Source organism: Schistocerca nitens, chromosome 1, assembly GCF_023898315.1.
Source record: "Schistocerca nitens isolate TAMUIC-IGC-003100 chromosome 1, iqSchNite1.1, whole genome shotgun sequence".
Taxonomy (NCBI): Eukaryota; Metazoa; Arthropoda; class Insecta; order Orthoptera; family Acrididae; genus Schistocerca; species Schistocerca nitens.
The window spans coordinates 334,540,991-334,555,625 of record NC_064614.1 but is presented as its reverse complement, the minus strand read 5'-3'; positions in this window follow the sequence as shown (position 1 = coordinate 334,555,625).

Genomic DNA, 14,635 nt, shown 5'->3' with positions numbered 1-14,635 from the left:
ATTGATAGTAAAGTCGTCTCTCAGGCATTTGTATTGATAGGCAAGTCCTCTCTCAAGCACATGTCCCTCTCGTCATATATTCGTAAAAATTTACCTTTCCCGCTCTTGATCGATCAACCGTCAAGGCAATTCATTTCTAGACGAAAATACTCTTAAAACTACACTGGTTTAATGACATCGTTAGAACTAGTGGGTTTCTACAGGCGTAGAATTTGTAAACAACATTAGCATTCAGATTGTTTTAGATATCGTGAAAGAAAATTGTGCTCCTGATTAATTTCTCTTTGGCGGTTACTGATGCGTTTAGTAAACTAATGGAAAATTTAATTAAAATATCCACTGTACTAATACAAATTAAATTCAGCTTACTACAGTAACAACACGACGGCAGTCTATCTTAATAAAACATTAAGTGTCTATAAGACGATTGATCCTATTTTAACGCGAATTAGTTGGATATTACCGACTTTTGACATCGAAAAGATCTGTATTTACTTCATTTCGTGTATCATTCGCAAGTATTATGAAAACGTGTCATTTCATAGATAAAATTATGTATTCACAACAACAAAAAATATGTAGGTAGAAAACAAAAGTGGCATTATGAATTTGGCAGTACCGTAAGGTTTTCGTTCTGACACTAAAAAGGGGAGGCCGCCAATTGTGAAATTCAGATTCGATTCATACTACGCATAATAAAAGCTCATGGCCAGAGGTGTAATGTGACAAAGCACCAAGATGCACTTCTCAGCCGTTGTCGAGAAAATCGACAGTTAATGGAAACCGTTGCGGTGAAATACTCTCTACGATGTATGACTTCCTATAGCGTCGTGGCGCAGCGGTAAGTGCTTGGGTTCGTAAGGCCAAGGACGCCGGATCGCATCTCGCGCTATGCAATTTTTTCTTTTAGTATTTGTTTTTTGGGGGTCTCTAATTCGAACGTTTGACTTACACTATACGTATTCGTTTCGGAATATCGTTTCTACGTCATCCGTTAACTACACGTATAAACATTATGAAGACAATTAATAACATTTGTGAAATACAACATTGTTTGCAGAAAACATAATCATGTTCGAAGTCGCCAGTTTTTCCACGACAAACGACTTTCAACAACTTATTATATGCATAATTGTTGCAACTGATTGCCGGGAATTTTATATACAAATACTAAAAAAAAAGTTGCATGGCGCGAGATTCGATCCGGCGACCTTCGGATTACGAACCCGAGCGCTTACCGCTGCGCCACGACGCTGAAGGAAGTTACAAATCGCAGAGAGTATTTCACCTCAACGGTTTCTTTTAACTGTCGATTTTCTCGACAACGGCTGAGAAGTGCATCTTGGTGCTTTGCCACATTACACCTCTGGCTATGAGCTTTTATTATGCGCAATATGAATCGAATCTGAATTTCACAATTGGCGGCCTCCCCTTGTAAGGGTTCCTGAAAGTAGCAAGACCAATTTTGCTCGAGCGTTGTCTTACGATTCCCTTATTGAGTTTGTATCTGCCTGCCTGTAGCTCTGGTACAAAAGAATTAAAAATCTGCCTTTCAGCGAGTCTCGAAAGGCGAACGAAAGCAGCTTGCACCTGGTAGCCAAGCATGTTACCTCAGAACTGGTTTTTTCCGAAAGTGGGAAGACATCCTTTTGAGGTTCAATTGTTGGCAAATGTCAGTCAGACATGTGCCGTTGGTCTAAACGTTTCGGTGTGTTGAATTTGTACCAATGATTTTTCTACAGGTTTTTTCTGTCCCAAATAGAGAGTTGAAGTCTCCCATTAGTATTTTCACGTCATCTTGGTGAATTTTGCTCATAGTATTTTGAGTGTGTTCCAGAATTTTTCGACATTTTCGGTGTTTTTCTTATTTTCGATGTTGGTGGGGACATGTGCATTGATGAGTTTATATTTTTTACTGGGGCTCTTAATGGGCATAGTCATAAGTCGGTTGTTGATGGGCAGGCGGCGGTGGCCGAGCGGTTCTAGGCGCTTCAGTCCGGAACCGCACGACTGCTACGGTCGCAGGTTCGAATCCTGCTTCGGGCATGGAGGTGTGTGATGTCCTTAGGTTAGTTAGGTTTAAGTTCTAGGGGACTGATGACCTCCACTGTTAAGTCCCATGGTGCTCAGAGCCATTTGAACCATTTCATTGTTGATGGGTGTGATTTCTTTGACAGAGTTGATGATAGATCTGTGTTCGATAAATTCAATGCCAAAGATTGGTACGCCTTTCGCTACCTTTTGTTGTATTTTGCTCTTGAAGATTCAATGGTTTCCGTAATGCAAGGATTCATTTTCAGTTAGTCGTGGTTCTTGAAGAGAAAGGGTGAGAATTTTTTGTCTGTCGATTTCTTATGTGAGATTATTTAGTTATCGTGTTTGGATCAATGTATCGATGTTTAGTTTTCAAGTGCATGTTTTCTGCTAGTAGGGAAATTTACCAGAGATCTTCGATATTCTCTGCCGTGCTAACCTGGACTCCCCAGAATCCGAAAATCCGACAACCGCCTGTCGACAGGCGGGTTGTGTACCACCTGGGGTAATGTTGACTTTGCTTGCATAGTTCATGTTTGTTTGTGTCTCATTGGTTTGGCCTGGGTGATTCCAGGACCGGAAAGGACCATAGGGTGTTGAAGCCTTTGCAACCAAATATTTTCAGCTGAGCTCATTGAGCTGACAGACGGTGACCAGAGTAGCGGTGATTTTCACTCAGACGTGTCTGGATTTTGCGTTCAACGGATTGAATAGCCGTTCAGGATTGTGTCAGTATTTGGTTCACCCCAAGTATTTGATTTCCTCGGTACCACCCATATGGGGGAGGGTTTCCCCTATCCGCCACACTGGATTATTATTATTATTATTATTGTCATTATGTAATCAGCAAATCCGATATGGTGTATCTTCGAACCACTGAAATAGATGTGTATTGTTCGATTCAGTATTTCCATCACATAAATATGGGTTATAATTACGTTACATTGCTGCTAGTAGACATATTTCTCACTTTATCTTAGACAGTTGCTACCTGTTACTCCATCATAGGAATTTATGTGCGCAGCATTGTTGCAATACAGTCGTTCAAATTATACGATTTCTGTAGTTTCATTTCGATACCAGATCGTTCTAATCGGATTCAGTCAGTCAGTCTTAATGTGGATATTCGACTACGGCTCTCATCACACGATAGACTGGGTAAACCACATTATTAATCGGACTGTTGAATCTAGATCACTTATCTATGACAGGGCCTGAATTCTTAAACACTGTGGAAAATAATAATCCAATGTGCTTATTACAAACACGTTATTTAAATATAAATATATGAACTAACGAGATAACAGTTTATTTACAGGAGCAGAGCCCCATCCATCATAGCAGAGCAGTGCGAGATTGGTTTCAGGGCCAAGAGAGGATAAAGCTGTTGCCGTTTGTTGCACGATCGCCGAACATCAGCCAGATAGAGAATATATGGGTAGAAGTAACAAGGTCATTGCCATGTGGACCTACAAATGCAAGCGACCTTTGGACGAATATAGAAATCGTATGGTGGGAAGTAAACCATCACGCTACACTGTCGACAACTTAATGTAATCAATGCCCCTACGCCTGCGAGAAATCTTACGTAATGGCCGTTGGTCGGTTGGTTACTAAAAGTATAGTCCACAAAACTCATGTGGACAATTTTCTGATAATCGGTCAAGCTTTGCTTTGTCGCAGCTCTTTAGCATAGAAGTCCATTTACTTTCAGTCTCCTCCTTACAATTCTTGCAATGCAAGGTAATTGAAAAATCTCATCCACTCGACGCCAACTGAGGAATTGAATGGTGCATGTGTTGTTCAACACACAGTAGTTGTCACCCTCACTGGAATCAATGACTGTTTGTGCGTGTGTGTGTGTGTGTGTGTGTTTTTTCGTGTTCACGCACAATCTGAATCAATACTACTAACATTAGAGAGACAACCAGCAATAAATATTGCATCAAATATGACTGTAAAGTATTTTAATGCGATGAAACTGAATTTTTACCCAACCCACGTCCTGCGTATTACGTTAAGTAAGATGTATTAACTCCATAGTATCGTTAGCAGAGACAGTGCGCTCTTGTTGTCGAGGCTCGCGACAAGTACAGCGATTAGCAGTGCCCAATGCCGCCGCGCTTTGTTTATGCTGGCTGAGCGTGGACACTGCAGCAGACGCTTCGCCATAAACACAAGGAAATCACCTTGGCTCTGACAGCAGTGAGCGGATATCACTGCCTGCGTGTTCTTATAGTAACCAACGTGAGACTCTACTCACAGGTGCCATGGAGCAATTGCAACGGGTATCATGTCATTAGTCATCAGAATATCAACCAGTGATGAAATGTCCACTCTATTTGAATTCCACGAAAACAGGAACCTTATCAGAAAGGAATGTGAGGTGGTATTAAAATTTATCCAACATACAAAAATTAACTGCAGGGTTTTCATGTATGCAGTAGTAGCACACAAGGAAATATTATGTCTTGGAAGCGTATATTTAATTTCCTCTTCTCATATTAACCCCCTTGTTTTAGTATGAAGTGAGAAAATAAACACGAAAAACTAAAGTTCCTGAGAAGTATTTAAGTCATTATCTCTTCTCATATCACAACGTTTGTTTTAGTATGAAGTAGAAAAATAAATAGTTTAGGGTTCTGAAGCATAGTATGACACCAGATTCTTATCGTAGGCGCTATCGGAAACGCAAAAACAGGGAGCTGTCCATCCTTTTGTCCGACAGGTTGTTTCCTTTCATGCCTTACTCTCGCCAGGAGATTCTTATTTAAGGACTTGTGGGCATCAAGTTCTTCAGCAGAATAAGCCTTATCTTATTGTGCTAATTACGGTACGGAAAAAAATGCAACAAAGACGAGTTCCCCTGAAGCAGTGAGGATATTTGCACATGTCTGTATTCAGCAATGACTGCCAGCTGCCACAACACTTCACAGAAACCATGCGGCAGGCAACACAACTGTGCGTGCGCTTCAGACTTCATTCAGTAAGCCGTCAGGAGATGGATGGAAACGTCAAATTAACGTCGCTTTCCGAGTCGTACTCAATCCAGAATGAGGTGTTATTAAGGTAGTTGAGCGTTCTAGCAATTACACTTTCATAATTCCAATATGAGTATCCCGACAGCCAAAAGAACCCGTTAGTGTGAAACCATCGGGAACTGCATTAATAGCAAACTGCAAGAACTTGAGGCAATACGTCGACTCTTTTCTTCGCTGGGTGACCTATTACTGTTATTTAGGATTCTCTGTGTCCTAGTCGTAATGCAAATGGAACTTCAGAGGCGCTTTCCGCTATTCTTGACAAACATCAGCAACTTGTAATCACTGCGAGTTACAACTGCGTGATGATAATGGTTCAGGTTGTCAGTAGTTGTGGTGGTGTTATGCTGTCAAACTGCTTACAGTAACGTTAATGTTGGCGCACATAATTTAGCGCTGACTACCTACTTAAGTAAAGATAGTGTTTTAGCGTCGTTGCTTCTCTTTATTTATCCTCAGCTTGAGTAATACAATTTTACGAACATACTACACTATTCGCGAGCTGCTAATGATACAGTATGACTACAGAGGTCATCGTGCGGGTATTACATTAATTCTGCAATGAATTGCTTAGCAAATATTACCCTCAGCTGTGCAGCTGGAATGACTCATTACCAGGTACTCTATGTTGCATTTGGTTAAGTGACCAGTTCGCTGCAATCCTGCTTCTACTGTTCGTCAATACTGCTATATACTTAAAAAATGGTTCAAATGGCTCTGAGCACTATGGGACTTAACTTCTCAGGTTATCAGTCCGCTAGAACTTAGAACTGCTTAAACCTAACTAACCTAAGGACATCAGACACACCCATGCCCGAGACAGGATTCGAACCTGTGACCGTAGCGGTCACGCGGTTCCAGACTGTAGCGCCTAGAAACACTTGGCCACCCCGGCCGGCATACTTGTATGCTGACCATCCGTTATTTGACTAAATATGAACTACAATCTGATTCGCATATATATGACGTGGGTTATCGCCGGCACAAAGCAATGACTAAGGGTTGGATGCCGTTGAAGTCCCGTTACATTGATGGTAAGACAAATGTTCGCAAATCTCCTGTGCTGCCTCAAAAAGCAATTACATCTTAAATATCGAAGGACCGACGTCCACACTGCCACAGCGCGTTGATTAAATTTTGTGACGTCTGGGCTTCGAACCTGGACCTCCTGCTTACTAGACAGAAGTGCTGATCACTGCACTATTATTAATTTTTTTTTATAGTTTGAGAAGACTTTCAGCACCAGGTAGGCGGAGGCAAAGAAGGCAGGTGTCGCAGAACCGAGGCCTCGCCACAATGCTTGCCCCATACCTGTCACTGAGCAGCTGCATTAATCTCATGTATTCCATGTTTGCACCCATATATTCCTTTAAATTGAAGTAGTATTTAAGGTAAAATAAATTACAGTTGCCGCCTCCAATGGCGTGCGTTCCTTGTAGAACATAACTATCAGAGTGAAAAGGGTGACGGAAGAACACGTAACAAACGTGTCATTCAGCAATATATTCACAATTTAGGTTATTATGCACTGGATGCATATGAGGTCTGTAAGGAAGCCATATAATTTTCAACAAATAAAAGAAATTTCGGAGCCGGATGGGTTTTGCCAAATTAGAACAGTTCTGATCTTAGAACCAACGTAAAAGAATATTCCAGAAATAAAAAAAAAGTGAAAGAATAGTATTCTGCTTCTAATAAAAAAACTGTCCCCCTTTTTGTAGCCCACATAAAGCAATAGATAAAAAAATTTGATACCATTCCTTATATTTGCTATTCTTCTTCAGCTCAAAATGTTCTTCTTCGACATAAAACATGTACTCTTCTAAGTTTTGCTTGTTACGACGTAAAACCCAAACGATCCCAGATACCACGAATAACTGCTATTCGTAACATTTCTAGTCGGGTTGTAAAGCTTCCGTTACCGGTATATGACATTCTGCGGTTCTGTTGATAGTGCTAATTTCTTCCTAGTCCAGTTCCAAATTCTGATTCTATTTTTGCATAAGAAGATGTGCGCTACAGTTTCTACCAGCCGACATTTGTGGCAGTATGGAGATAGTCTAATTTGATTTTCGATAATCGTTCCGCTGTGGGTATGGTTTCGTTTACAACGCCGCACCATACCGCACTGACTCTAGTTGGCAGAATTTTATTGTTGATATTTTTCCTGACGTTCCTCCAGTTTGTTGTAGGTTATTATACCGGAATTGGTTTTGTGACGACGATGTCTGGTAATATAATAATCATAGACGGTTCCAGTGCTGGTCTGTGCTGGTGGAAGTCTTATACAGCTCCAATCGCCATAGTACTTTCGGACGTAATCTAGGCTGGCATGCTACATTAACAGGAGCGATCCTATCCCCAGGATCTAACGAGAGGAACATAAGTTTCGTGAAGCCTGTCTTAGTGGGATGTATTAGTTTAAAAGCACGTCTTCAATTCCAAGTCCTCCGGTTTGCCTCTGCAATGTCGCCGTGTGGAACGATACTTTGAAGATATTTTGTTTCCACACATACCAAGAGGCTACAGCTAATAATTTATGTGCAGTGACCTGCGGTATCGGTAAGACTGCTGCAACATGATATATTTTGCTATGTATGTATGTATTTATAAACTGAACTTTCTGCAGTCGGTCTAACGATCGCATGTCGTTGTCCTTCAACAAGGTTCCGATGACATTTAGTTTGCGCTTCCAATTGTTCGTAACCATGCGCTTGGGATTCGCCCTTAACCACAATCCGAGTTCGAGTCTCCACTCGCTCGCGGATACATTGTATTCCCGCGATGGTTCGGACGATGACGGGCGTCTAGCACTGAAAACTTTCGATTACCCGTCGAGACCCAAATAATCATACAGGATGTTTCAGGAGGAATAGTAAATATTGTAGGAGGTGGTAGTATAGACAAATTGCAGAAAAAAGCCATATAACATGTGTCCAATTTTTATTGCGTACATATAGCTGGATTCAACGCATTTTCGTTTCGTATGTTGGTCCTTACGGCACCCTGTTGTCTACAGTTCCTTGAAAATGAGCTTCCAGCGTTATTGGAAGAGTTTCATTTGGCTACAAGGATGCGTATGCTCCTTCAACATGACGGGGCTCCTGCACATTCTAGTCGTCAGGTGACACAGTATCCAAACCTAAAATTTGCTGTAAGATGGATCAGTAGATAAGGGCAATTTTTTGGCCTTCAAGGTCGCTGGGCCTTATCGCTTTGGATTTTTGCCTGCGGGGATGGTTAAATGCGAAGTCTACAAAGAAAAAGAAAACCCAAGAGCCGATTTGATCGTTCGGATTATGAATAGTGCAGTCCTCATAAAAGAACGCAAAGACTACCTCAGAAGAACTACACGTGGTGTTATCAAGAGAACTCAAAAGTGCATTGAAGTTGGTGGGGGAAGTTTTGAAAATCAACTCTGAACGTCCTCATTTGCCTTTGCTTTGAGTTTGTTAGGGTTACGTACTAACAGCTGTATATCTGTACTCAATAAAAAGTGGACGCATTTATATGGAATTTTTTATGCAATTCGTCTGCACTACCGCCTGCTAAAATATCTACTGTTCCTCCTGAAACACCCTGTATATGGATATATGTGTGGTGTCTGTTCTTTCGGACATGTCCGAAAGAAAATGCTTCATGGCATTCTGCAACGACCTTCGATCTAGTCGCAGGGTCTGATAGATATTTCAGAGCTTCTTGGCTGCCTGAATAAAAGTATATGTTACGATTTTTGTAGGGTCTACTCTAATTCTCCTCCGAGCACATGCTGATAGAAGATACCGTGTAGCACTGTGGCCATCTTCCCTAAAGAGATTCTAGGCAGTCACCAGACCTGGTACTTTCATCTGTTTTCGACCTGTCAGTAAACCACTATGTTATGTCTCCTGCACGGTGTTGTGGTTCGTTCTTCCACTGCTCCCTGCTTCCAACTATTACATGGCAAGATTTATTGAAACAGCTATAAGCTATTGTATACTTAGTCGGCATTTCCCCAGCCATAGCAATACTGATTTGGGATTCCGTATATTCTAACTATATCCAGTTATTTCCAATTTTTAGCCTTTATGTCCCTGCCGCTGCCTCCATTTTAAGCCACAGGTGTATTGGAGGCACGTCTAGCATAATATCCATTTTAAGAGGGCTGCTAATCCCACCTGTTTGTGAAAGCACGGCAGTCTCTGTAGTTTGTCAGACTCCCTAGCAGCCACCTTCTGTTCAACTTTGTTCTTATTGTAGGCCAACAAATTATCATTGGTCTTTTTGCAGAGGTGTATATCCAGTACGTACTGGGTTTAGACCCCAGTTTACCCTACAGCAGCTTCTAGTGCTTATACGATTATCTTTCGCAGTGGAACATATTCTTTATGTGAGGTTTCATAATAGTTTTCCATCCAGGGCTACCGCTAGATGCACTACAAGTCTATCTACAGTTTCATCGAGAAACATAATTTCTCAGTATGTGTGCTGGACATGCTTCTCCATAAATAATACTACACCAATTTTCGTGGGGCTCGTCTTTAAATAATTTTCCATAATCTTCAGTGCACATAGGTTTAACAGTACTAGCAAATTTTCTGAGTCTTACTGTGAATAAATCGTCTGCTTATTCTTTTCAAGAGTAGTCTCTCGCATTCAGCTCATCTATGAGTTCATTCACCACTAGCTTCTGCATCTCTAACCACTTACTCGAAGATCGTATTACTAGAACCCCCTCGACATCCAGGAAGATACAGAGAGCATCCAGAAAGGGTAGTGCTTTTTCCACCTTCCCAACAAGTTGGTGAAGTGTTTCTTCACATGATTTGCTTCGCAAGTATTGTGAAAATGTGGCAGTTCATAGATAAAATTACGTATTCACAACAACAAAAAATATGTCGGCAGAAAACAAGAGTGGCATTATGAGTTTGGCAGTACCGTAAGGTTTTTGCTTTGACACTAAGGTTTACTAAAAGTAGCAAGGCAAATTTTGCTAGAGCGTTGTCTTACGATTCCCACGCTGAATTTGTATCTGTCTGCTTGTAGTTCTCCTACAAAAGAACTAAAAAATTTGGTTTTCAGAGAGTCTTGAAAGGCGAACAAAGGCAGCGTGCACCTGACAGGCAAGCACTTTACCAAGGAGCTAGCGAACAGGTGCGGGCCATTGCTGTACTTACTGGCTCAGTAGCCGCTATGGCAGATAAATCGCAACATAAGATACGAGAGTAGTTGTATTTCCCGTGTGGAACCACTTTCGTTGACTCAAAAGCATTAACTGATCTCCTTATGTCACATCTCAAGAGAAAATCACTCACAGTATTCAATTGAAATGACACGATAATATCAAGTGAATTTAGCAGGATAGTTCTATGCCATCAAGGAAGTAACTCGTCGGTCACAGAGTTGCCAAACATATTCTGCGCTGTTGCCAAGTATCAGTTATACTGCCAGGAAGGATACCAGCTGATGTGTTCTGTGAGTGACCTCAGAAGTGACTGTAGCTTCGTCTCAAAGTTGCGGGTGGCTAGGGCCGCAAGACCCTCATTATATGTCAATGAGTCTTATTCACATTCTGTAACTAGGTTTTGGAGCTAGAATGCAATTACTTGTAATACATCGATGTACTGAATGCAAACTAAATGTCATAAATTAATACTGCGACAATTATTTGTGTTTTACTGTCTTCATCGGACCGAAACCTTGAAAGCGTATTCACCAGACGCGATTCACAATTTTGGAGCTTCTCCAGTGGTTGAGTTGGCAGTGTCTCTTTGCTGTACAATATTGTTATTGAGATCACTGTCATTGGCATATCCCCCAGAAGACAGGCATGGCCTTGTTTATTGTTGTCAGCTTTCCTGACGGATATTCTGCCTTTGCTCGAAACGTGAAGACTTAAGGTGAATTCGACCATTCCATATGGCGAAAATTTGATGTTTCTATTCTTCCAGTTCTATTATTCAAATAACAGTTACAATTAGCGGCAGAAAAGCGCCTGTGAACTAACAGTTAATAATGCAATCATAATTAGTGGAATCTGACAAATTCCATCTGTCATCTGATAATTGTGAAAAACCACTTTTTCCATCTTCACAGCACCGCAATATGAACTCAAGGGTTTCATAGGACACCTATACTTAATTTCGTTGTGATCGTTTTCAATGACAAAGGGGAGGAGCAAAACCATCTGACTTGAAACATACTTATCCAGCGGGATTTGAATCTTTGGCTACAGTTGCAGTAGCACGTCCAGTGAGGTATCAAGAATGTGAGCAATCACTCATTGCTATAGTATGGGCTAGGGCAGAAAGAAGCAGGTTTCCGACAAAGTAAACGATGAGAGGCACTGTCGCTGTCATTTTTTAAACAGGAATTGCTCAGAAAATTACAACTATATCTAGTGAAATGGGTCGCCTGATGCAGCTCCAGTCCGGCACTATCACTGAATTGCCGAACATTTTCCGAATAGCACTTACGATAAAAATGTATGTGTGTATGTGTGTGTGTGTCTGTTCTTTCGGACATTTCCGAAAGAACAGACACTACGAATCGAAATAGACAGCCTTGTTAAACAATTAAAGATTGAAAGACAGATGTCCAGGCTGTCATGGGCATTAAAATAGAACAACGGCGTCAGATGAAAATTTGTCTCTGACCAGGTTCAAACCCGGATTCGTAGTGTCTTTTCTTTCGGACATGTCCGAAAGAACAGACACCACACATATATCCATATACAGGGTGTTTCAGGAGGAACAATAGATATTTTATCAGGTGCTAATACAGACGAATTGCATAAAAAATTCCAAATAAATGCATCCACTTTTTATTGAGTATAGATATACAGCTGTTAGTACGTAACCCTATCAAACTCAAAGCAAAGGCAAATGAGGACGTTCAGAGTTGATTTTCAAAACTTCCCCCACCAACTTCAATGCACTTTTGAGTTCTCTTGATAACACCACGAGTAGTTCTTCTGAGGTCGTCTTTGCGTTCTTTTATGAGGACTGCACTATTCATAATCCGAACGATCAAATCGGCTCTTGGGTTTACTTTCTCTTTGTAGACTTCGCATTTAACCATCCCCGCAGGCAAAAATCCAACATACGCATCCTTGTAGCCAAATGAAACTCTTCCAATAACGCTGGAAGCTCATTTTCAAGGAACTGTAGACAACAGGGTGCCGTAAGGACCAACATACGAAACGAAAAAGCGTTGAACCCAGCTATATGTACGCAATAAAAATTGGACACATGTTATTTGGCTTTTTTCTGCAATTTGTCTATACTACCACCTCCTACAATATTTACTATTCCTCCTGAAACATCCTGTATGATTATTTGGGTCTCGACGGGTAATCGAAAGTTTTCAGTGCTAGACGCCCGTCATCGTCCGAACCATCGCGGGAATACAATGTATCCGCGAGCGAGTGGAGACTCGAACTCGGATTGTGGTTAAGGGCGAATCCCAAGCAAGTTCAGTTTATAAATACATACATACTTAGCAAAATATATCATGTTGCAGCAGTCTTACCGATACCGCAGGTCACTGCACATAAATTATTAGCTGTAGCCTCTGGGTATGTGTGGAAACAAAATATCTTCAAAGTATCGTTCCACACGGCGACATTGCAGAGGCAAACCGGAGGACTTGGAATTGAAGACGTGCTTTTAAACTAATACATCCCACTAAGACAGGCATCACGAAACTTATGTTCCTCTCGTTAGATCCTGGGGATAGGAACGCTCCTGTTAATGTAGCATGCCAGCCTAGATTACGTCCGAAAGTACTATGGCGATTGGAGCTGTGTAAGACTTCCACCAGCACAAACCAGCACTGGAACCGTCTATGATTATTATATTACCAGACATCGTCGTCACAAAACCAATTCCGGTATAATAACCTACAACAAACTGGAGGAACGTCAGGAAAAATATCAATAATAAAATTCTGCCAACTAGAGTCAGTGCGATATGGTGCGGCGTTGTAAACGAAACCATACCCACAGCGGAACGATTATCGAAAATCAAATTAGACTATCTCCATACTGCCACAAATGTCGGCTGGTAGAAACTGTAGCGCACATCTTCTTATGCAAAAATAGAATCAGAATTTGGAACTGGACTAGGAAGAAATTAGCACTATCAACAGAACCGCAGAATGTCATATACCGGTAACGGAAGCTTTACAACCCGACTAGAAATGTTACGAATAGCAGTTATTCGTGGTATCTGGGATCGTTTGGGTTTTACGTCGTAACAAGCAAAACTTAGAACTTAGAAGAGTACATGTTTTATGTCGAAGAAGAACATTTTGAGCTGAAGAAGAATAGCAAATATAAGGAATGGTATCAAATTTTTTTATCTATTGCTTTATGTGGGCTACAAAAAGGGGGACAGTTTTTTTATTAGAAGCAGAATACTATTCTTTCACTTTTTTTATTTCTGGAATATTCTTTTACGTTGGTTCTAAGATCAGAACTGTTCTAATTTGGCAAAACCCATCCGGCTCCGAAATTTCTTTTATTTGTTGAAAATTATATGGCTTCCTTACAGACCTCATATGCATCCAGTGCATAATAACCTAAATTGTGAATATATTGCTGAATGACACGTTTGTTACGTGTTCTTCCGTCACCCTTTTCACTCTGATAGTTATGTTCTACAAGGAACGCACGCCATTGGAGGCGGCAACTGTAATTTATTTTACCTTAAGTACTACTTCAATTTAAAGGAATATATGGGTGCAAACATGGAATACATGAGATTAATGCAGCTGCTCAGTGACAGGTATGGGGCAAGCATTGTGGCGAGGCCTCGGTTCTGCGACACCTGCCTTCTTTGCCTCCGCCTACCTGGTGCTGAAAGTCTTCTCAAACTATAAAAAAAAAATTAATAATAGTGCAGTGATCAGCACTTCTGTCTAGTAAGCAGGAGGTCCAGGTTCGAAGCCCAGACGTCACAAAATTTAATCAACGCGCTGTGGCAGTGTGGACGTCGGTCCTTCGATATTTAAGATGTAATTGCTTTTTGAGGCAGCACAGGAGATTTGCGAACATTTGTCTTACCATCAATGTAACGGGACTTCAACGGCATCCAACCCTTAGTCATTGCTTTGTGCCGGCGATAACCCATGTCATATATATGCGAATCAGATTGTAGTTCATATTTAGTCAAATAACGGATGGTCAGCATACAAGTATGCCGGCCGGGGTGGCCAAGTGTTTCTAGGCGCTACAGTCTGGAACCGCGTGACCGCTACGGTCACAGGTTCGAATCCTGTCTCGGGCATGGGTGTGTCTGATGTCCTTAGGTTAGTTAGGTTTAAGCAGTTCTAAGTTCTAGCGGACTGATAACCTGAGAAGTTAAGTCCCATAGTGCTCAGAGCCATTTGAACCATTTTTTAAGTATATAGCAGTATTGACGAACAGTAGAAGCAGGATTGCAGCGAACTGGTCACTTAACCAAATGCAACATAGAGTACCTGGTAATGAGTCATTCCAGCTGCACAGCTGAGGGTAATATTTGCTAAGCAATTCATTGCAGAATTAATGTAATACCCGCACGATGACCTCTGTAGTCATA